The sequence below is a fragment of the Schistocerca americana genome, chromosome 5 (assembly GCF_021461395.2).
Source record: "Schistocerca americana isolate TAMUIC-IGC-003095 chromosome 5, iqSchAmer2.1, whole genome shotgun sequence".
Lineage (NCBI taxonomy): Eukaryota > Metazoa > Arthropoda > Insecta > Orthoptera > Acrididae > Schistocerca > Schistocerca americana.
The window spans coordinates 202,034,734-202,060,526 of record NC_060123.1 but is presented as its reverse complement, the minus strand read 5'-3'; positions in this window follow the sequence as shown (position 1 = coordinate 202,060,526).

Sequence of the window (25,793 nt, the reverse complement as noted above, 5' to 3'; positions counted from 1 at the left end):
TCCACATGTCAAGAAACAATTTTTTATGGCTTAAGGCCTAATAAGAAAAGCCTTGCAATTTTAATAAACTAAAACTTGGCTGAAGGCCACACAGAGTACTTAAGAGTAAAAAGGAAATCACTATGTAAAACACAAGGAGTGGCGCTCAGAAGGTTCCAAAGGTCGGCCTGGAAAGGTAATACTAATGCACGTTTAGGTGAGGCAGGCAGCCAGACAGACAACCTCTTAATCGTAAGGCAATACAACCAAAAGCCAGCCGATGAACCAACAAACAAGATCAGTTCTGCTCCACCCTACCGGCAAAACGACAACAAGATGGCAATAGCACGACGTTCTGGATACTGATGCCCAATCCAGCCAAGTCAGAATAAACGCCAAAAACTACCAACAACACCTCAGCTGTCGAACTACACGCCATGCTGGACAGCATCAACAAGACGAGGAAAATACACTGCCGAAAGTTACATCTACGCCCAGGGCAGGTAACCGGAACGTCAATGGCCACAAGGCAGAAGTTACCGCTGGTACACTTCATTAATGAAGGAATGAATTAAATTAAGTTAAACACCACACAGGAAAACGGCTGCAACTCTAGCCGACTTCAATACACACAAGTTGTTGCTTGCGGGAATTTCCCAGAAGTGACAACCAGGATCAAACGAAGGTATATATTAGCAGTTGAGGCTTGACAGTAGGTTAAGTGAGCACTCAACTTTAGTGTCCAGAACCTGTGGGCGACGAACTTCGTAACCCTCGCAAGAAGGGCCTCACAACTTCAACCGCACGTGCACGCCGCCAGCGACTCCGGCCTGACCACGCGCCATGGAGTCTTCCTTGCTGCTCTGCCCCAAGTGACCGACTGCCTAGGCCCGGAAACGGTCAAAGGACCAAATACACGTCGGCCGATGAGACGACCGACAGAACGACCAACCAATTGTCGCTCCCACTCTAGTCTCCTTCTGTCGAACAGTTCAAGTGTGTCGCCAGCGGTAGGCGAGCACTGGCTGTCCACGCCTCACCAGTGCTCCATCCCCGATTTCACTACTGCTGCGTCCCGACTCAACCGCTGGTCCGTCCCCACTGCTGCTCCGTCCCCGACTGCAATGCTGGTCCATCTCCAACCGATTCCCAGACACACGACGGCCCGGAAATACTATTGGTCGCTCCAGAGACGGAACGACAGTATACTATCGATACGCGCTGCTGCTACCACTCATGGGCAAGTAAGGCAGGAAGTTAGTGACGCCAGTAAACGGAATAAGAAAACCGTAATAGAAGATCACAAACAATAAATGGCATGAATACGAGCGTGCACGGCGCAATTCCATAAGTGTAACAAGTTTAGACATTTTGCTCTTCAATTTAGAATCAGTTTTACACTATGAATAATGATTCGAAAATCGTCGACAGTAATCAACAATGCGAGCTGGCGTTCATCTATGTGAACTTGTACAGCTGTCAGGAAATGTGTTGGAGAGAGAACGCTCCTTTCACCACGCGTATTATTATTATTATTATTATTATTCTATCTTTTCTCAGATGTTATGTCTGGTCAAAAATGGAAAGTGACGCGGACCTCGAACAAGCGTGACTTCCTTTTAACTGTACGGTATGTGTTACATTGCATTTAGGAACTTTCGGGTAATTCAACATGTCTCAATAATTACAGATTTCTGTAGTTGTATATATAAGTTTGGATGTGGCTGTATTGCGTTGATGTACTGGTGGATATTGTGTGGTATGACTCCTGTAGTTGATAGTATAATTGGTATAATGTCAACTTTATCCTGATGCCACATGTCCTTGACTTCCTCAGCCAGTTGGATGTATTTTTCAATTTTTTTCTCCTGTTTTCTTTTGTATATTTGTTGTATTGGGTATTGATATTCCGATTAGTTATGTTAATTTCTTCTTTTTATTGGTGAGTATGATGTCAGGTTTGTTATGTGGTGTTATTTTATCTGTTATAATGGTTCTGTTCCAGTATAATTTGTATTCATCATTCTCTAGTACATTTTGTGGTGCATACTTGTATGTGGGAACGTGTTGTTTTATTAGTTTATGTGGTATGGCAAGTTGTTGATGTATTATTTTTGCCACATTGTCATGTCTTCTGGGGTATTCTGTATTTGCTAGTATTGTACATCCGCTTGTGATGTGATCTATTGTTTCTATATGTTGTTTGCAAAGTCTGCATTTATCTATTGTGGTGTTGGGATCTTTAATAATATGCTTGCTGTAATATCTGGTGTTTATTGTTTGATCCTGTATTGCAATCATAAATCCTTCCATCTCACTGTATATATTGCCTTTTCTTAGCCATGTGTTGGATGCGTCTTGATCGACGTGTGGCTGTGTTAGATGATACGGGTTCTTGCCATGTAGTGTTTTCTTTTTCCAATTTACTTTCTTGATGTTATTTGATCTAAAGGGTTGTAGAAGTGGTTATGAAATTGCAGTGGTGTAGCCAATGTATTTATATGAGTGATTGCTTTGTGTATTTTGCTAGTTTCTGCTCGTTCTAGAAAGAATTCTCTTATGTTGTCTACCTGTCCATAATGTAGGTTTTTTATGTCGATAAGTCCCCTTCCTCCTTCCTTTTTGCTTATTGTGAATCTTTCTGTTGCTGAATGTATGTGACGTATTCTGTATTTGTGGCATTGTGATCGTGTAAGTGTATTGAGTGCTTCTAGGTCTGTGTTACTCCATTTCACTACTCCGAATGAGTAGGTCAATATTGGTATAGCATAAGTATTTAAAATTTTGGTCTTGTTTCTTGCTGTCAATTCTGTTTTCAGTATTTTTGTTAGTCTTTGTCTATATTTTTCTTTTAGTTTTTCTTTAATATTTGTATTATCTATTCCTATCATTTGTCTGTATCCTAGATATTTATAGGCATCTGTTTTTTCCATTGCTTCTATGCAGTCGCTGTGGTTATCGAATATGTAATCTTCTTGTTTAGTATGTTTTCCCTTGACTATGCTATTTTTCTTACATTTGTCTGTTCCAAAAGCCATATTTATATCATTGCTGAATACTTCTGTTATCTTTAGTAATTGGTTGATTTGTTGCTGCCAGTAGTTTTAGGTCATACATGTATAGCAAATGTGTGATCTTGTGCTGGTATGTTCCAGTAATATTGTATCCATAATTTGTATTATTTAGCATGTTGGATAGTGGGTTCAGAGCAAGGCAGAACCAGAAAGGGCTTAATAAGTGTCCTTGGTATATTCCACACTTAATTTGTATTGGCTGTGATGTGATATTATTTGAATTTGTTTCGATATTAAGTGTGGTTTTCCAATTTTTCATTACTATGTTTAGGAACTGTATCAATTTAGGATCTACTTTGTATATTTCCAGTATTTGTAGTAACCATGAGTGGGGTACACTATCAAAAGCTTTTTGGCAATCAATGTATGCATAGTGTAGCGACCTTTGTTTAGTTTTAGCTTGATATGTCACCTCTGCATCTATTATCAGTTGCTCTTTACATCCTTGTGCTCCTTTGCAACAGCCTTTATGTTATGTTTGGTGGATTGTCTATTTTAATGTGTGTGTTATCTATTGTCTGGTAAAATTTCTTTTGGTTTGTGTTGAATGTTTGGTTTTGTTTCCTTCTATTTTCATTTTTTTGTATCTTCTAAGTCGTTTGGCCAATGCTTGTAATTTCTGCTTCTTTTCATCTAATTGCTCTATCGCTTCTTGTTGTGAGATTTTAGCTAATCTTTTTCGTTTTTTTCTGACATTCCATTTCTTATAAATTGTGTTAGCTGTCCGATGTCTTTTCTCAGTTTTTCTATTCTGATCTGTAGCCTGTGTTGCCATGCTGGTTTTGTGGGTTTCTTCTGTGTGTTGGTTGGTTCTGATCTCTGCCTAGTGTGTATATTTAGTGTAGTGAGTGCTCCTATATAAACCAGTAGTTGTAACTCTTCCATAGTTGTATTGTCATTTATTTTGTTGTGTATGATTGTGTTGACAGTTTTTATTGTTGTTTCGACTTGTGGGTTATTTGGTGGTCTATGCAAGAATGGTCTAATGTCTGTATTTGTGTCTTTGTATTCTATATATGTAAGCTGAAATTTTTCTTCTATATCTAACATGTGTGTCACTTCGTGTTCTATTTGTGCTTGTTCTGGTGGCTGTCTTAAGATTTCGTTTTCCTCTGATTGTTTAATTGGTGCGTGTTGGTCTTTGTTTGTTTGCTCTGGGATGTTTGAGTCCATTACTGTATTTTCTTCTTCTTCTGATGGCACATTATTTTGTTCCAGTATTTGTTGTACTTGTCGTTTGATGTTTTCTAATTCTGACTGGGGTACCCTGTTATTTTTGATTATTACACGGATCTGATTAGCTAGTCGTTGTTGTGTTAAAAATTTTAATTCTGGGTATCTGGTAATAAACGTTGTGTGTACTTGTGATCTGTATCCAGTTGTGTTGGTTCCTAGGTTTGTTGCTTAGTAATAACAGAACATGAGGTGTCGATGAACTTCATCTGACAATCTCATCCTCTGTCTTTGTTTTCCTTCTAGAGTGGTTGCAGGAAGCATATCCTGCAAAACACCTCTATTTGGATTTAAATCATTTTCCGTGTGGCTAGCAGTGTCGTTACCATTGTGGACGGGCATAGGGTTCAAGCGTCGTCCCCGATAATGACAGCGCTTGTCCGAGGCTTCAGTAGTTCTGTCCTGAACCAACTAATCACACTAAAAGGGGGGGGGGGGGGGTTAGCCCTATTAGTGATTTGTTCTTTTCGTTGCCTTTTACGACTGGCAGAACATACCGGAGGCCTATTCTTTTCCCGGGCCTCCACGGGGTTTATTTATTAATGGTGGTGGTGGTATTAGTAATAGTGGTAGTAGCGGTGGTGGAAGTAAGTTCGCTGTGTTACATAACGAATAATCGTTCGTCATGGTGGCCATCCAGTGCGGGACGGACAGTACATACGATATAAGTGCATTTTATGGCTGTCATATCGAGGCTGTCTGACGGCCAAGGTCAAGTAGGCAGTTGGCTTTTTGTGTGCCACTATATCAAGCATGAGTACGTCGGTGGGGCAAGAAGTGGCAACGCAGAACTCAGCTGCTGTGGGCAACAAGGGGGTGATGACAGGAACCTCCGTAGACTAGACTATCATGGACTGCAACATCGAATAGCTAGGCCGTCATGCGACAAATCGTTCACCATTAATTCAGGCCTGAACCACCACCTTGCTATGGGAAACATTTGTTTACTCTATCACTAAACAGCTAACTATAACACTGCTCTGGTTGGTTTTACGTTTCCAGGCGTATCGAATTGAGAACGATAAATTAACCTTCGAGGACACTGACGTACATTTGCATTTACGCAAGCTAGTTACATTTACGTAATGCTACTCGCTCATTAGCTGTGCATAAGAAGTACTCATTATAACGACAAACAGATACTAAAATAGGTGATTATTATACAGTTTGTAGTGACTTTGGATGCACAAAATACTTATGCAGACAACCTTGTAGGTAGGGCAACCACTGCTATGAATAGTCAACTTTGGCATTAATAACCGCTTCAGCCGTATTTAGTCCTTCATTATTGGATAAGTACCGGTTTCGTGGCACTAAAAGCCACATCTTCAAATGAACGTATGATTAAAACAATAGAACGGAAAATCTCGGAACCTTTTTACCCAACATTCGCTGTCCGTCAGAATAGAGCACCTCTGAAAGACGGTATGTCACAGAATAAACAGCCAGACTCCAATATAGGGGGGTCTGCTTCTCCGAGCTATACGGAACCGCGTACAAGGGATGCGGCCACGTGCTCTGTCATACTGACGGCAAGAAAGTCAGCGGAAGATGGAAGATGTGCCTTTCAGTGCCACGAAACCAGTAGTGATACAATAATAAAGGAATAAGTACAGCTGAAGCGGTTATTAATACCCATGATGACAAAATGCTTAAGCGTGACTTAACATATTTCGATTCGCATCATTTCCCAGCGTTTTCACACACACACACACACACACACACACACACACACACACACACTTCTTACTAGTCAGTATTCCAATTACTTTGAGTGATACACTAAACTACAGTGTTTGTATTCCATACTGAGATAAGAAACAGTGCAAACTTACCTTTCGATTCCCTCTTCCCTGAAAATACCTACTGTTTGCTGAAGAATACGATCGCCAGCTCTGAAGAAACATTCAAAATCATTACCAGGAAAATGAAAATAATGAAACAAGCAAGCACAGTTTTGTTGTTCTGCTTTTTTCGTATGCTTTGTAAGATCCTAAAATTCAAATTAACCATAATCTGTGCAAAAGTGACCATACAAATAAATGAGCAAAACTTTTGTTTAAGAAGTTAAGTAATGCAGTCAAAATTTATATTTCTGTTGTATCGTATTGGCATTACTGCACACGTAAGTTAACTGCCTATAATTACTCTTTGTTTAAGAACGAGGGTTTGGAAAATGTCGTGGGAGGAAGGAATGATAAACTTTCAAGTACCATACTGTCCAGAACTAACTAACATCAACTTTTCCTAACATAACTAATTCCACCTTCGCTCATCTAAGAAGGAGAAACCGTCGCTTTTAAGCTAAGCGTAGACCTGCAAGCAGCGATCAGTTAACACATTATGGTGCCTTTATGTCTCATTTTAGATACATAGCTGCTGCTCGCCATATTGAATTTATTGACCAAAATGCTTGCTCGACCTAGGGTGCAAGCAATTACGACATAGATTTACCCTCGAAAAAATCTTGCATCTGTGGCGATTACATAACTGAGATGACTTTCTTCTGTTAATGCACCAAACCAGCGTCACTAACCACTACTGTGCACTGTTTTGCTACACAAAATTAACTGAACCACCCATTGTCTGCCGGTGACTGAGTCTCTTTACATGTTGCATACCAAGGCAATAAAAGTACTCCAAAGTAAAAGTAGCAAATGGGCTGCTTTCGTGATTGAATACTCCGTTCAGATATTTACTAGAAAATTATTCCTCCGGGAAGAAATAAGTCATTACAAACCTTAACAAGAAAATAATTTGATGTACAACATACAGACATTAAAAAAAGTTTTGCATCACCCCATTTCCCAGAACTGCTGAAGACAGTCGTTGACTGTGGATATTGTATCACATACACAGTCCCTTTGACTGTTCAGAGATGTCACTAAACCCGCCCAAAGATGTAAACAACCACGCATGAGCAGCGCCTAGTAGACGGAGGGGGTCCGACAGCCGATCAATTCCAGTCATTCCACCAGGAAGGCCGGCTGCGGTGGCCGTGCGGTTCTAGGCGCTCCAGTCCGGAGCCGCGCTGCTGCTACGGTCGCAGGTTCGAATCCTGCCTCGGGCGTGGGTGTGTGTGATGTCCTTAGGTTAGTTAGGTTTAAGTAGTTCTAAGTTCTAGGGGACTAATGACCACAGCAGTTGAGTCCCATAGTGCTCAGAGCCATTTTTTTTCCACCAGGAAGGAAGTACACGGCTCGTGTTGTCTGTTGTTCAACCATGCCTAGACGGTTAATATTGTGGTTCGATCGCGTCCGCATTTTCATTATGTGCCAGGAAGAGCTCTCAACAAGTGAAGTGTCCAGGTGTCTCGGAGTGAACCAAAGCCATGTTGTTCGGACAGGGAGGAGATACAGAGAGACAGGAACTGTAGATGACGTGCCTGCTCAAATGTTCAAACGTGTGTGAAATCTTATGGGACTTAACTGCCAAGGTCATCAGTCCCTAAGCTAACACACTACTTAACCTAAATTATCCTAAGGACAAACACACACACACCCATGCCCGAGGGAGGACTCGAACCTCCGCCGGAACCAGCCGCACAGTCCATGACTGCAGCGCCTGAGACCGCTCGGCTAATCCCGCGCGGCTGCCTCGCTCCGGCCGGGCTACTACTGCAGTGGATGACCGCTACCTTCGGGTTATGGCTGGGAGGAACCCTGACAGCAACGCCACCATGTTGAATAATGCTTTTCGTGTAGCACAAGACATCGTGTTACGACTCAAACTGGGCGCAATAGGCTGCATGATGCGGAACTTCATTCATGACATCCATGGCGAGGTCCATTTTTGCAACCACTACACCATGCAGCGCGGTACATATGGGCCCAACAACATGCTGAATGGAACACTCAGGACTGGCACCACGTTCTCTTCAACGATGAGTGTCGCATATGCCTCCAACCAGACAATCGTCGGAGACTTGTTTAGAGGTAACCCGGTCAGGCTGAACGCCTTAGAGACACTGTCCAGCGAGTGCAGCAAGGTGGAGGTTCCCTGACGTTTTGGGGGGGGGGGGGGGCGGCATTATGTGGGGCTGCCGTACGACGCTGGTGGTCATGGAAGGCGCCATAACGACTGTACGATACGTGAATGTCATCCTCCGACCGATAGTGCAATCATATCGGCAGCATATTGGCGAGGCATTCGTCTTCATGATCGACAATTCGCACCCTCATCGCGCACATCTTGTGTATGACTTCCTTCAGGATAACGACATCGCTAGGCAAGAGTGGCCAGCATGTTCTCCAGACATGAACCCTATCGAACATGCCTGGGATAAATTGATAAGGGCTGTTTATGGACGACGTGGCCCAGCAACCACTGTGAGGGATCTACGTCGAATCGCCGTTGAGGAGTAGGACAGTCTGCACCAACAGTGCCTTGATGAACTTGTGGATAGTATGCCACGACGAATACAGAGGACGTGCTACTGTGTATTTGAGATACCAGTGTGTACAGCAGTCTGGACCACCGTCTCTGAAGGTCTCGCTGTATGCTTGTACAACATGCAATGTGTGCTGTACAGGTTCCGGAACTGTCGGAACCGAGGTGATGCAAAACTTTTTTGATGTCTGTAGTTTCAACAAACCAAATTATTAAGCTTGTTTTTCTGTTTAGTTGTCAGCCTTCAGACTAGTTTGATGAGGCCCGCCACGAATACCTCTCTTACGTCAATCTCTTAATCTCAGCACAGCACTTGTATGTAATGTCCTCAAATATTTGCTGGATGTAGTTCAATCTCTGTCTTCCTCTGCAGTTTTGGCCCTCAACAGTTCTCTGATTTTCAACCTCCCCTTATAACAACACATATCCAACGCTTCGTTTCTCTTCTGGTCCAGTTTTCACACTGTCTGTGATTCACTTTCACACAGCTGTGCTCCAAACGTACATCCTCAGAAATTTCTTCCTCAAATTAAGGCCATTGTTTGATACCAGTAGATTTCTCTTGACCAGAAATGCCCCCTTTCTCCAGTACTAGATTGCTTCTTATGACCTAATTTCTGCGTCCTTCAGGATAAAGTTGTATTGCACTTTTGATACAACAACAGGAGATGTTACTCATCGTCACCCTCAAATGTTTATAGTCTGCTGAGAGAAACACTGCGACACAGAATGAGGAGAGCACTGAAACACTGATAATGGTTACTGACAAGAACAAATACATCGACAAATACTCAAATTTTACAAATCGGCTCAGGTAACAGATCCTGAAGTTCAACTGCTATTCCTGAAGCTAAGGCTGGATACTAAACAGTTCTTGTCCCACTAGAATTTTCACTGAAGACGGGCTGGCGTGGACTCGCTAGAGGCTGACGATATGGTACGAAGTATACAGATAGAACGCTGTCTTCTAGAAAGTCGAGCTGACTTGGAACTGTTTCTCTGCTGCAGCGCTGGCGCAAATCACTTCTCTGGTGGCGTCTCCTTGTTGCGGCATTTGTTGGATTATACGCCGTTTCTGGAGTAGGCCGTCTACATACCTACGTCTGTGGTGCCCCATAGCGGCGCGTGTTGTGCTTATGACACCAAACTCCTCTCCGCCACCCTCTCCCCTCCTCCTCCACCCCGAAATCTCCTAATCTCCTAGTTGTGATCGCATATGGCTGCTGTGCGAACCTATGGCGAGAGGGAAGTCTGGGTACAGGTGCAGCAGAAGAGACAGGAATTGGGACTAAAGCTGGCGACAGGCTCCCATCCACGCCCCGGCATTCGCCCTGAGCCCCCTAGGGAATTCTTGGCAAACTGCAGGGAGGGCATATGCTTACATCCAGGGCTCAGGTCTTAAAAGCTGGAGGACTCCCCTCGGAGAGGAAGGCGGCAGAATGCAGTGGCGTAGCCCACAGTGACATGGGTGCTGTGATGAAGGCGTTGGGGATGAGGGACCGTCCATACGAAGCACCTGAGGCTAAAATGCCATCTGGTGTGTGGTGGACCGCCGCGACCCATGCTCCTGGGTGTGTGCTGAATCAGTAAAACAAAACGCAGAGGCAGGGTCACAGAGTCTGAGAGGGTGAAGCTGGTTCCAGTGTCTTCTGAGCAGCGACCCTAAAGGGGAGAAACCAAGGACACGTTCTGGTTCCCTGTTGCCAATGTTATCCAACTGGAAGGTCCTGAAAAATCAGCGTGCAATCGTGGTGGCTGTGCAGGAGTTTGGCTGGGGAAGGCATAGCATGGTAGGTGGACAGGAACAGTTGCAAGGCCTGCTTCCATGAGTGAGTTCCACGGAATTTACTTATCTGCGCCTTGAATGTTCTCTCGAAACGTTCAGATTCACCATTTAATTGCAGATGGAACAGTGCTGTGGTCACACGTCCAATACCATTGGCCATGCAAACTTGTTCAAATTCCTGTGACGTGAACTGTGGTCCATTATTAGACACTAACACTTCCGGTAAGACCTCGATGCAAAAAATTGAAATAAGTTTTCTGATAACACTGGCCAAAGTCGTAGAGTTCATTCAGAACCGCAAAGGGGAAACAACTGAAGGCATCCACTACAACAATCCTTCGTGCGTTCCAGGAAGGTCCAGCAAAATCAGCTTGCATGAGTTTCCATGGACCGCTGGAGCGTGGCCGGTCATAAAAGTGTTGAGGTGGAGCCCCCTGTTGTTTCATGCATCGGCGCAGTGTGACGTCATATTTTCAGTTTGGGCGTCCATCCCTGGCCAAGAACAATGGCGTCGAGCAAGCTTCTTTATTCTCACAATACCCCAGAGTCCCTGATGCAACAACCTTAATAAACCCTGCTGAAGAGTGCGTGGGATGACCCGGCATTGGTCATTCTCAGTGTCTAACATTAAAACACCATGCAGCACTGACAAAGCTTCACAGTGAGCAAAGTATCAACGTACTTCCGGCCAAACAATGTGTTTTACTGTCCTTGGCCACTCTGTGTGCATGTAATTCACCACAATGCTTATATCTGCATCCACAGCGTCTCCCGTGCTATGTGACCAAAGTCCATGGGAAAATTGTGAATTGCGGAAGCGTCCAGAGGATCTATGTGACGACACGATACTTCAGAGGAGTAGAACTGATTATACTTGTCCACCAGTAACATTTGCAACACATCGGCGTTGGAATGTTGAGCCACAGGGCTGTCCAAGGTTTTTTAGTTCGACAACAAAAAGGACAATAGTTGCAATTTCTGCACCGTGTGTGGCGGAACAGGTTTGGTTGAGTGGAAGAGTGAAGTGAATGGCTTATGATCCATCACCAAGTAGAACTCTCTTTCATAGATGTAATGATGAAACTTGACCATAAATGATCGTAGAACTTCCTTTCATAGATGTAATGATGAAACTTGACCATAAATGATCGTAAATGCTTCATTTTCAATCTGACTGTAATTTGGCTGTATCTTAGAAGTTTGGAAGCACATGCTATTGGGCGAACCTTTGATCTGACACGATGCGATACGACAGCACTAAGGACAGTAGAAGGAGCATCAACTGCTAACATCATTGGTTCAGCTGGATCAAAATGTGTGAGGCTCGCTGTACTAAGTAGCACCTGTTTCAGTTGATCAGAAGCCAACTGACATTTCTTGATCCATGCAAAGCGAAAATCCTTACGCCGTAATTTGTGAAACGGAGACGCAATCTGAGTGGCGTGAGGAATGAATTTGAGGTACTAGTTAAGTCTGGCTAACACTGTTTGAGGCTCATTTAGATTTGTGGGAGCCGGCAAATCTTTGATGGCTCGCAAACGAATCTGGGTGGGATGACTTTCCTCCGTATTAATGACATGTCCCCGATATTCTGTTTCCGTCTGAAAGAAAGAACACTTGTCTTTGCGACACTTGAGTGTTGTCAATAAAACTTCTCTGTTTAAACTAGACTGAAAGGCATGTGACTCCTTTAGTCTTTAATAAAACTTGCATCTGACTGCGTATTTAACTGAACTGAACTTTATCTGACTGCATGAAAATAGTGTTGGAAAATTAATACTCAAAATACACATCTGACTGCATGAAAGTTTAGTGGTAAAAATAAATGAAAGTCACCAACCTGCATCTGACTGCGTCTGTGGACTTAGCTCGTGCACTCCTTCCCATTTAGCCGATAGTAAAACATATATTCAACTCAGCCGTAGTGCAATGGCATAAAATTGTCATTCTAGATAACTTTACACGTCTTGGCCCTGTTTGTTACTTAATAAAAATTCTGTCCTGATCTGAGTAATTTGCCAACTGTGCAATGGCATATAGATTGTTTTACTCTGATAAATGAAATTATTAGCTTTACTCATGGGAACTTTACTTTAATGTACGTTTTGGTTCAATGCAAGCACAGGATGCGGAGAACGACATAAGGTGTGGGATGAAACTCTAATTTTATCTAAAAAATATTTATTGTTCAAACTTTTAAGGCACATGTGAAAAACTAAAAAAAAAACTTCTATAGCATGGATTTACGAGAAAGTTTCACAAAACGCTTATTGCATCAACAATGGGATTTCTATCTAGCTTTTAGACATTATTTAACCAAAGAAAATCTATTTTATTAATTATTCTTTCTAGTTTCCCCAGGTATGTGCCGAGTTTCGCTCAATATATAGCGTATTATGTGCGTAGCGCCAATTCTTACTTTCATGCTGTCACGACCCAGCTGCCTCCTGCAGGCATGTAGCTCCGACTCGAAACACGGCTGCTGTCTCTGCGCATTTCCTCACCACTACTCAAACTTTTACCGCCTGCACCTAGCTCTGTTAGCTGTCAAAGATCTTACTACTCGAAGATGTACTACTCGTCCAACCTTGCGGTTGGGAACTATCGACATTTTTCACTGGCTCTAGCCTGATGGAATCTCAGCACATACCTTTCACAGTACTTAAAAAAGTCACTCCAGATTGACTAAATGTTCTTCTGCAGAACGTCCAGACACGACAGCGTTATCCAGGTAATTTGAGCAAGAAGGCACCTTGGCAGTCACTTGTTTATTAAGCATTCAAAGATCGCCAGTGCTGAGGCACTATAGAAGGACAGGCGTTGAGATTCAATTAACCCGAGATGAGTGTTGATAACCAAAAGGCATTGGAGGTAAGCATATGCCAAGACTATCTGGGAAAAATAACGACACTCGCCTAATCTGTCCATTAGTTCCACTGGGTGGAGCAAAGGGTACATGACTATCATTATCTGAGAGGAGTTCCACGGTGGACTTCTTAACACGGAGTTGAAGACATCCTGAAGATTTGTGAGTGATGACTAATGGGGAAGATCACTGACTTCCACTGAAGGACTTGATGACCCGTCAACTTGCCATTGCCGTAATTGTTCAGCAGCTTGTTCCCTAATCGCAATGGGCACTTGCCTAGCTCGACAAAACTTTGGTTGTGCACTGTCTTTGAGTGACACATGATCTAAAAAATTGTTCGCGCAGCCGAGATTGTCGGTAAAAATTTCACAATCTTGAAGCTTGTCTGTAGGCACGAATGTTGAGATTTGCAACACTAACTTGTGGACTGATAATCCCAAAATGTATAAGGAATCTAAGCCAAAAATATTCTGTGAAGATCTGGCAGGAAGCACTGTGAATGCAACTGAAAGTTCCTAAAACCGGAGCTTCCTGTCCACTATAAGCTGACAAAACATGCGTAGCTGAACTCAGTATTGGTGAACCTAATCGTACGTTTGTTCAGACGTGTAGGTGAAGCACCATTGTTTCCATTTGCAATCTGACACCTTTCTTACTTACTGTCAAAGTAACAAACTCCTTAACCCGACTACGTTCCACATCAAAGAGAGAACTATCGCTTCCTGCCTGTTGCTGTGAGCTACTACAATGCATCAAAGATAAAGTGGGTAAAGATTTAGTAGTGGGCCTGGGTTTGCGTCGGTGTGACTTGTTTGGCGCATGAAAACCATCCGACTGATGTTTGCTAATTTTTGTACTCGTGCAACCTTTCACAACATTTACTACATCCACCGGGTAGCACTGTTCCCTGGCTGGCTGTGCCGTGACAACACTAGTGATCTGAACTGGTTTAGTATCATGTTGCTTAGGAATTTGATGTCGAAGCAGTTCTTTCAGGAGGGACTAAATAGGTTGAGGAGGGTGAAGGGCGCTGGAGAATGGGAACTGGCAGTTGAAAAGAAGGCAGCTAGGAGGAGGTGAGGATAGTTGTACTTTGTATACAACCAATACATTTGACCAATTGTCAGAGTATAGTGGATAGGAGCCCCTTGTAGCTGTAGGTGTAGGAAACATCCACCAGTCCCCTGCAGTTAGGAAGCCTAAGTCAGATGCAAAATCTAACAGAAAGAAGAAGGTTCTGCTGCTAGGTAGCTCGCATGGAAGACGTGTGGGCCAGCTGTTGCAGGAAGTGTTGGGGAGTGAGAACAGGTCACCAGCATTATGAAGCCCAACACAGGGTTGGCGACTGACAGCTTAGGGGAGTTATGTAGGAATTTTACGAAAGAGGATCAGGTAGTGATTGTGGGTGGAGCTGGGAATAGTGTTTATAGGAATGGGGAGTATGGTGTAGGCGGTAACCTGGTAAAGATAGCAACTCAAACTGGTGGCACTAATATGCAGTTGCTACAACTGTTTCAGCGTTATGATCGTCCACAGCTTAATGCTGCTGTTACGTGTACATGGGGCTAGAGGAGGCGCTGATGGTGGAGGGCATGGCTCACATTGCAGTGGTGTCAGCTGAGTCTATCAATAGACCGGGTTTCCCTAGGCATCGCCTGCACCTCAATAGGTATGGGAAGGGAAGGCTGGCAAAGCTTATAGGTGCCAATGTAGAGGGCGGTGGCGGAATCACTCTTGGGAAGATCCCTGTAGTAGTTGGTGTTAGAACTGCCCCATTTTTGAGATTGAAGTCAGCTGATAGGTATCTGTGCTTAAAGTAAGATCCTCTAACGAAGGAATCACCTTCAAAGGATGCCAGGTATCCACATAGTGAAAGAATTAGCATATGTCATCAAAATATAAGAGGTATTAGAGATAAAGTTAGTGAACTGCTTATCGATGTTGACTCTGACGTTATTGGTATATCGGAGCACCGCTTAAATAAACTGACTGTTCTGAGTCTTCCTTTACCAGGATACAGATTAGCTGGCTGTTTTTCAAATGTTCAAATGTGTGTTAAATCTTGTGGGACTTAACTGCTAAGGTCAGCAGTCCCTAAGCTTACACACTACTTAACCTAAATTATCCTAGGGACAAACACGCACACCCATGCCCGAGTGAGGACTCGAACCTCCGCCGGGCTGTTTTTCAAGGAGTTTTTTGCGGAGTGGAAGAGTGCCCACGTGCGAAAGAAACAGTATTCCATTTGAGGCCGTAGATGAATCTCAGCACTACACTGAACAGGTATTTGAACGTTGTGCAGGGGCAGTTGAATTTAGTGAAACTAAACTTCTAATTGTTGTTATTTATAGGTCCCCCAACTCTAGCTTCAAACCATTTGTGCTCAAGCTAGAGGGGGGTTCTTGGTTCACTTTATAGGAAGTGCCCAGAATTAGTTATATTTGGTGACTTCAATATTAATTTTGTATATACCTGTGCAGGAGAAAGTATGTTGAGAGATCTCATAAATTCATATGATCTGATACAGACTGTGTTTTTTCCAGTCAGGATGCAGGGGAACAGTAGCACAGTCATACACAATATTTTTATTCATTCTTCATTACTAGATGCCTGTTACTAAAAGAATGAATGGCTTTTCAGACCACGATGCACAAATTTTAACACTAAATGGTTTTTGTAGTCAAACAAATGTTACATGTAATACAAACTGTGTAGGAAAACTGATCCAACGCCAATAGAGAGTTTTTTAAACCTCGTTAAGGAACCAGAATGACAGGATGTTTATAGTGCCGATAACATAGATGACAAATATGACGCTTTCCTTAACACATTTCTCATGCTCTTGGAAACTTTCTTTCCATTAGAACTTTCTAAACAGGGTACTAGCAGTAAAAGGTAGCCTGGGCGGCTGACTAACGGGATAAAGGTATTATGTAGAACAAAGTGAGAATCATATCAAACTGTTAGAAGTAATCACAATCGAGTTACAGTAGACCATTACAAACAGTACTGTCAGGTGCTTAAAATGTTATTAGGAAGGCAAAAAGGTGTGGTACGCAAACAGAATAGCTAATTTACAGGATAAAATTAAAACCATATGGTCAGTTGTGGAGGAAGTTTCTGGTCAGCAGCACAAGATCGACGATGTAAAGTCAGTTCATAGTAAAAATATTTCTATTACTGGTAAGTCAGATATATGCACAGTATTTAACAATCAGTTTCTGAACATTGCTGGTGAATTAAATAAAAACTTTGTTTGTACAGGGAATAATATAACACTCCTGAAAAATGCCTTTCCGATATTGACGTCTGAAACACTACTCTGTGATACTGACAAGGGGGGATTGAGTCAATAATTAAATTGCTGAAGACTAAAGACTCTCATGGAATTGGTGGAGTAGCTAGAAGAATGTTTAAGTACTGTGCTGCACTTGTTAGCCCTGTACTTAGCCATATTTGTAATTTTTCCTTTCAGAATGGTCAGTTTCCTGAACGATTAAAGTGCTCAGTAGTAAAAGCACTTTACAAAAAGGCAGAAAGGGATTATGTAGACAATTTTAGACCTATTTCTATGCCATCAGTGATTGCTAAAGTTCTTGAAAAAGCTGTGTATGTAAAAATAAATTATCATTTTATTTCACACAAATTGCTATCAAATGTACAGTTTGGTTTTTGAAGTGGTTTAACAACTGAAAATGCTGTATTCTCTTTTCTCATCAGGTACTGAATGAATTAAAATAAAGGTTTCGAACGCTAGGCAACTTTTTTTTATTTAACTAAGGCGTTTGATTGTGTTAATCACAAAATATTGCTCCAGGAGTAGGACCATTATGGAACATGGGGAGTAGCTCACACTTGGTTCTCCTCTTATTTTAACAACAGACAGCAAAAGATCATTATCCACAGTGTTGAGAATAGCTATGATGTGAGATCTGTGTGGGGCGTGGTCAAATGGGGGATGCCCCAGGGATCAATGGTGGGGCCACTCATGTTCCTTGTTTATATAAATCATATTCCCTCTAGTTTTACAGGTGATTCTAAAATATTTCTTCTTGCTGATGACACTAGGCTGGTAGTAAAGGATGCTCTTTGCAACACTAGCACTGTTTCAAATAGAGCAGTTCATGACATAAGTTCATGGCCTGCAGAAAGTAAATTAACGCTAAATCACTCTAAGACTCAGTTTTCGCATTTTCTGACACAGTTCAACAAAAGCCGACGTTTTAATGTCACAGAATGGGCATATGATCAGTGAAACCGAACAGTACAAATTGTTTGGTGTTCAGGTAGATAGTAAGCTGTCGTGGCGTGGTCAGGATCTTGCTCAAAGACTTAATGCTGCCATTTTTACTGTTCGAACGGTATCTGAAGTAAGTGACAGTTCAACACGAAGAATAATCAACTTTGCTTATTTTCTTTCGGTTATGATGTATGGGATTATATTTTGGAGCAGCTCTTCCCATTCTCAAAGGATATTTTTGGCTCAGAAACGGGGGGTTATGTGGTGTAAGTGTGGTGTAAGTTCGCCTTGTCGACCCCTGCTAACTAGTCTGCGTATTCTGACATTTGCTTCTCAGTATATATATTCTATACTGTTATTTCTTGTTAACAGTATCAGGTTCTTCCCAAGAATTAACAGCTTTTACTCAGTTAACACTAGGCAGAAATACAATTTGCATTTGGATCGCACTTCCTTGACTCTTGTGCAGAAAGGTGCGTAGTACACAGCTGCATCCATTTTCAGTAAGCTACCACAAGAATACAAAAATCTTGACAGTAATCCACGCGATTTCAAATCGAAGCTGAAGAGTTTCCTCATGGGTCATTCCTCCTATTCTGTCGAGTAGTTCCTTCAAAAATTAAGTTGATTCTCGCGTTATATTTTGATTGCGTTTACATAAAATTATGGCTTGTCTTCTTTTGGGTTCATAAACATTTATTTTTATCTGTTATTACTTTTATGTTATAATTTTATGTACTGACACGTTCCATGACCTTGGAGATTTGCTCCTCACTTTGGTCCTACGGAACTAGACATGTAAAATAATAACAAAAAACACTGACTGAATATGACCTATTGCGTTGCAAAAATTAAATAGCTTCGTGATTTGGACACTGAACATGCTTATGGCGACTAAAGCCCTTTGGGCTAGATTTTGCTAAGTTTTTCTGTCTACCGACTTTTTTCCTCTGTACGTGACGTCACACGCTGTGTCACATGGGCAGGGCGGGCATGAGGCTGTTTGCGTTCTGTAGCACTATTAATAATGTCTCTATGCAGTTCATTAATATTTGATATTTGCATCGCACACTTCGCAAAATCATAAGTGTCATGAGCCTCCATCTAAAGGAGGATCAGGCTGTTTCGCTATATAGATAAGGAACAGCAAAGTGCCTCGAACACTACCTTGGGGAACTCCAGAAATCACTTCGTTTTAATCGATGACTTTCTATCAGTTACTACGAACAGTGAACTCTCTGACAGGAAATCACATAACTGAGACGATATTCCATAAGCAAGCAGTTTCACTACAAGCCGCTTGTATTGTACAGTGTCAAAAGCATTCCGGAAATCCGGAATTAATCTGAAATCCCTTCTCAATAGCACTCAACACTTCATGCGAACAAAGGGTTAGTTCTGTTTCAGAAGAACAATGTTTTCTACATCCATGTTGACTGTGTGTCTATAGACCGTTTTCTTCCAGGTAATTAATTATGTTCAAACAAAATATGTGTTGCAAAATCCTGCTGCATATCGACGTTAATGATATGGGCCTTTAATTTAGTGGATTACTCCTACTACCTTTCTGGAATATTGGTGTGACCTGTGCAACTTTCCAGTCTTTGGGTACGGATCTTTCGTCGAGCGAACGGTTGTATATGATTGTTAAGTATGGAGCTAATGCATCAGCATACTCCGAAAGGAACCTAATTGGTATACAGTCTGGACCAGAAGACTTGCTTTTATTAAGTGATTTAACTTGCTTCGCTACCATGAGGATATTTACTTCTACGTTACTCATGTTGGCAGTTGTTCTTGATACGAATTCTGGAATTTTTGTGAAGGCATTTCGAAAGGCTATGTTTAATAACTCTGCTTTGACAACACTGTCTTGCATATTATCTACATTGCTATCGCGCAGAGTAGGCATTGATTGTTTCTTACCGCTAACATACTTCACATACGACCAGAATCTCTTTGGATTTTCTGCCAGGTTTCGAGACAAAGATTCATTGTGGAAACTGTTATAAGCATCTCGCATTGAAGACCACGCTAAATCTCGAGCTTCTGTAAAAGATCGCCAATCTTGGGGATTTTGTGTCTGTTTAAATTTGACATGTTTGCTTCATTGTTTCTGCAACAGTGTTCTGACCTGTTTTGTATAACAAGGAGGATCAGCTCCGTCTTTTGTTAATTTATTTGGTATAAATCTCTCAATTGCTGCCGATACTATTTCTTTGAATTTAAGTCACACCTGGTCTACACTTATATTTTTAATTTGGAAGGAGTGGAGACTGTCTCTCAGGAAGACGTCAAGTGAATTTTTATCTGCTTTTTTGAATAAGTATATTTTTCGTTTATTTTTGTTGGGTTTGGGGATTACAATACTCTCTCTCGCTACGACAACCCTGTGTTCACTAATCCCTGTATCCGTTTTGAAGCTCGTTATTAACTCAGGATTATTTGTTGCTAAGAGGTCAAGTGTGTTTTCACAACCGTTTAATATTCGCGTGGGCTCATGAAATAACTGCTCGAAATAATTTCCAGAGAATGCGTTTAGCATAATTTCGGATGATGTTTTATGCGTACCTCCGGAATTAAACATGTAATTTTGGCAACATATCGAGGGTAAATTAGAGCCACCACCAACTATTATCGTATGAATCGGGTACGTGTTTTAAATCAAACTAAAGTTTTCTTTGAACCTTTCAGCAACTGTATCATCTGAATTGGGAGGACGGTAAAAGGATCCAATTATTATTTTATTCCGATTGCCAACAATGACCTCTGCCCATACTAACTCAAAGGAATTATCTACTTTAAATTCGCGACAAGATAAACTACTTCTAACAGCAACAAACACGCCACCGCCCACGGTGTTTAGCCTATCCTTTCGGAACACGTTAGGTTCTTCGCAAAAATTTCGGCTGACCTTATCTCCGGCCTTAGCCAGCTTTCAGTGCCTATAACGATTCGAGCATCAGTGCTTTCTATTAGCGCTTAGAGCTCTGGTACTTTCCCACACAGCTACAACAATTTACAACTGTTATACCGATGGTTCCTCTATCTGCGTTCTTCCTGTGTTAGGACTGCACCCTTTGTGACTGAAGCCCTTCCTGTGTTTTCCCTCTAACCTAAAAATCCGCCCAGTCCTCGCCACTCAGACCCTGCTACCCGTGCAGCTGCCTCCTGCGTATAGTGGACACCTGACAGAAAACCTTTGGCGCAAATCGAGAAATCTGCAGCCTACACGGTCACAGAACTATCTGAGCCTCTGATTCAGACCCTCCATTCGGCTGTGTATCAGAGGTCCACAATCGGTCCTGCCGACTATGCTACAAATAGTCAGCTATGCTTTCATCTCGCAAGTAAGACTGGCAGCCTTTACCACTTCTGTCGGCCGCTCGAAACCAGAGAGAATCTCTTCTGATCCACAGTGACAAACATCATTGGTACCGACGTGAGCCACCACCTGCAATTGGCTGCACCCTGTGCTCTTCATGGCATCCGAGAGGACCCGTTTCACGTCTGGAATGACTCCACCCAGTATGCACGCGGAGTGCATATTGGTTTTCCTTCCGTTCTTGGCATCCATGTCCCTAGGGGTCCATTACGTGCCCAACGTTGGAGCTCTCAACTCTCAATAATCCCACTCTCTGTAATTGTCCGGATCTTGCACGCTGAGTAGTTTCCTCTGAAACAGGACAGGTGACGGCATCTGGCTTAGCGACAGTGTCAGCCACAGACAGCACTTGTTTGTCAGAAACGCCGGGAAGGCCTTACGTGCGGCCGCCTGGGAAGTCTTTCGCCGCCTGCTACGCCCCAGGGCGACCTCGCACTCGATCACTGGTGAGGAGGGGTCAGCCTCAGTGCGAGCAGTAACTGGGCTGGCCACCGATGAGGACCGATCGGAGGACTCGGACGTGGCTCCCCATGGCCGGCCCGTAACAGTGGAGCCGATGCACTGCAGCCTCAAGCTGTGTAACCGAAGCCATCAAATCCTAGTGCTGAGAGCGAAGTGTCACCAACTCGGCTCGCATGCGTACACAACAATCGCAGTCTCTGTCCATACTAAAAACTGTGGAAAACTAAACTATGCAGATTAATGGACTATCGGCACGTGCTGCGCAACTTTACTGTAGACTCTGGCGAAAACGTAGGAACTGTGTCTAAGAAGTTAGATTAATACGCAGAGATTCAAAAACCTAACTACCGAAGCACTCAGGTGACACTAAATATTTCGCCCCTGTTTAGGAACTTGTAATATGTCACAAAATCGGTTTACTATCCGATGCAAACTAAAACTCGAGAACTGTGGCTATTAGATATTAAATTAACACGCAGAAACTAAAGAAACTGAAGTATTGATGCACACAGATGATATTATAAAATTCGCTCCTGCTTAGGAACTCGTAAAAGTCACAAAATCGGTTACTTCCCTGTTGCTGCGTATGTCTTGGCCGGCTGTTGCTGCCTGACTGACTGGCTGGCTGACTATCGCCAACGAGCGGTCACTAGCTTTCAAACGACTCAAAAATTTGCAATGCTTAGTTAAACCTTGTAATTCAATGATCCACTGTTTATGAGTTTGGCCTGCTGTCCGCTGAATGCGGAAAAACTTGAACCTTGCAGCAGTACGAGTGTTTGTTCATCAGAGGGTGGTTAACTTGCTTACTAGAGTCTCAAATTATAACTGGTCTGGTTGCTTATCAGGAAACAATTTCACGATTAGCCTGTAAACTTCTGTGTTCTCTACGGAAAGGAAAAATACTTTACTCTCCGTGTGCCTGCAATTAGCGTGTTACCATATCATTCATCAATGGAGCTAAATATTCCGACCAGTTCTCATGCTGTTTCTTGAAACTGCGGAATGGTGGAATGGCTGATAGAGGCTGCAGATTGTAGATTCTGCTGTTGCTGTTGTGTAAGTTGCGTCACGGCTTGCAGCAACTGCTGGGTTTGTTCGCTCTTTAACTGAATAATACGCATTAGAGAATGGACTTGTGACGCAGAAGCCATGCCTGTAAGGTATTTGGGTTAGACACTGCTCACAAAAATAACACACTCATCTCAGTAGGAATGTCTGCCCAGAGTCAAAAGTCCACACACTAATATACTAGACATATAAAGAGAAATAGCGAGAAGTACATAACAAACGACAAGGGTGGGTGGGGAAAAAAAATGACTCTTGTAACTTGCGGAGATCCTATCCTATACTCGTCACCAGCTGTTGTGCCGCACTTTTGATACAATCACAGAAGGAGATGTTACTCGTTGCCACCCTCAACTGTGTTTAGTGCGCTGAGGGAAACGCTGAGACAAGAATGAGGAGAACACTGAAACACTGATAATGGTTAGTAACAAGAACACACATATACGAGGGCTATCCATAAAGTACATTACGTTTTGGAATTAAAAATAAGTAAAGTATTGGAAATTTTTTTTATTATATACAGATGAAAGCCACACTTACGGACTACTTTTCTACATAGTTGCCATTTAAATTAAGGCAGTTATCGTAGCGATGGACGAGCTTGGAAATTCTTTCGTCGTAAAATTCGGCCGCCTGCGCCTTCAACCACGTGGTCACCTCTTCTTGAAGCTGTGCGTCGTCATCAAAACGCTGCATAGCCAACCACTTCTTCGTTGCTGGCAATAAGTGGAAGTCACTCGGTGCCAGGTTGGGACTGTACGGCGGATGAGGAAACAACTCCCACTTAAAAGATTCGAGAACTTCACGAGTGGCATTTGCTGCATGGGCCCGGGCATTGTCGTGAGTCAGCAAGATCTTTGAGCCCAGCTTTCCCCTGCGCTTGTTTTGTATTGCTCTTCTGAGATTGTTCAGAGTTTGGCAATACCTTTGAGAGTTTATTGTAGTGCCTCTTTCCAGGAAATCCACAAAAATCACACCTTTTCTGTCCCAAAAGACAGTCGCCATCACCTTCCTTGCCGACATTGTCTGCATGCATTTCTTGGGTTTTTGGGGGGAATTTGTGTGCCCCCACTGCATTGACTGCAATTTTGTCTCGCAGTTCACATGCTTAACCCATGTTTCATCACCAGTAACGATGCGATCGAGTAATGAGTCGCCATCTTTCTCGTAAGCGCCCAAAAACGTTAACGCTGCAGCCATTCGCTGATTTTTGTGAATCTCTGTCAAGATTTTTGGTATCCATCTTGCACAAAACTTGTGGTAACCAAGCTTTTCGGTAATGATTTCGTGCAACAAACTTCGTGATATTTGTGGAAAACTCATAGAGAGTTCCGTTATTGTGAAATTATGGTTTTCACGGACCGCGGCATCGACTTTTCCGACAAGTTCGGCAGTCACTATGCTGGGTCTTCCACTTCGCTCTTCGTCGTAAACGTTAGTTCGGCCATTTTTAAATTTTATGACCCATTGACGCACTCCACCTTCAGTGATTATGTTGCGCCCATACACTTCACAAAGTTGCCGATAGATTTCTAACGGTGTACAGTTTTTTGCAGTCAGAAACCTTATTACAGCACGCACTTCACACTTCGCGGCATTTTCAATTAACGCTTACATTTCAAACTGTCACAGTAACTCTACGGAGTACTGCACGAACCTCTCACTAGCACGGCAGGATGCCGACTGAGCGGCGGAATGCCATGACACCAAGATGGCCGCGCTAGCCCCGCCCCTAACGGACACAAACGAAAACGTAATGTACTTTGTGGATAGCCGTCGTATTGGTGAATACTCAGCTTTTACAAATCGGCTCGGGAAGCAGATCATGAAGTTCAACTACTATCCCAGAAGCTAAGGCTGGATGTTAAATGTTCTTGTCCTACTAGAATGTTCACTGGCGAAGAGCTGGTGTGGGCGCGCTAGAAGCAGACGATGCGGCGCGAAGTACGCAAACAGAAGGACACCAACTGCAAACTCGCCCTATTTCCATCTGTTGGGATGCCCTCCACTTTTTTTTTTTTCACCTTCTACTACCCCACAAGCCTTGTGAACAGCACCTTATGACTGTGATCAACACCGGAATAGTGATCATGTACATGACTGCAAAATGAGGAAACAATGTTGTTGGTCTCTTCAAAATGGAACATCTAGATATCTGCTGCCCTGTCACTGTGGAAGATGTGATTAACTGTACAGGTCACCACCCTCAGACAGCTGCTTGAAAACGCTTGACAATGCCACAAACTTTTTCAGTTTCCATATGTTGCTACATACTCCACATTTTTTTCAATAAGAAACATCGCCTCTGTTTTTTATTTCTACCATCTTGTGTTGCGGCAGAAGCAAAGTTGACATCACACTATGTCCAGATTAATGTTAGCGCCAATGGATCGAAACATGTTAATATCGCTTTAGCACCTGACACAGACCTCGAAGTCATGGTAGAAAAACAAAATGTATGGCGGTGTACAAAGCTGTAGTCATACAGTGCTTAAACGGGCTACAGCTGAAAAACAATGCATCAAACTGCTTATGAAAGAACAACACAGGAATTCTCTTTTGTGACTGATAGTCTGTGAGATATGTTCTGTCTCCAGCACAGGCGACAAAACTTTATACAGCTCTGTGCAAGCGACTTCGATCACTGTCCATTTGCTCCAGTAGACCAATACGTATATATGTAATATGCTCGATGTCAACACACCGACAGTATTTGTTTTTCTTCACGTCAGAAGAGAGAGACGCAAAAAAATCTTATAGGGCAACGTTAGGAGCTTCTATGACTTAGAGTGATATGACTGGTTAAGGTTTGGGTGTATATAGTTCGTAGTTTTTTACCTACTCTGGATGTTGCAAAACAACGATGAGTAGTACTCTTGAATGCAATAAATGACTGTACTGATGCTGATCTGTATCGCTATTTCATACATCTGAAATGAATACAATACCCTCGTGCATGACAATTTGTAATTTGAGCACACGAAATGCTCTCAATCTACACCGATTTTGCTCATAAAACCAACAGAAATCGACTGTATCTGTTCTAGTGGTATCATGACTGTTTTAATTGCTATCAAAAAAGTGGTTCAAATGGCTCTAAGCACTATGGGACTTAACATCTGAGGTCATCAGTCTCCTAGAACTTAGAGCTACTTAAACCTAACTATCATAAGGACATCACACACACCCATGTCCGAGGCAGGGTTCGAACCTGCGACTGTAGCAGCAGCGCGGTTCCGGACTGAAACGCCTAGAACCTTTTTTTTTTTTTTTTTTTTAATTTCGTTTTTGTTCTACACCGTTCGTTG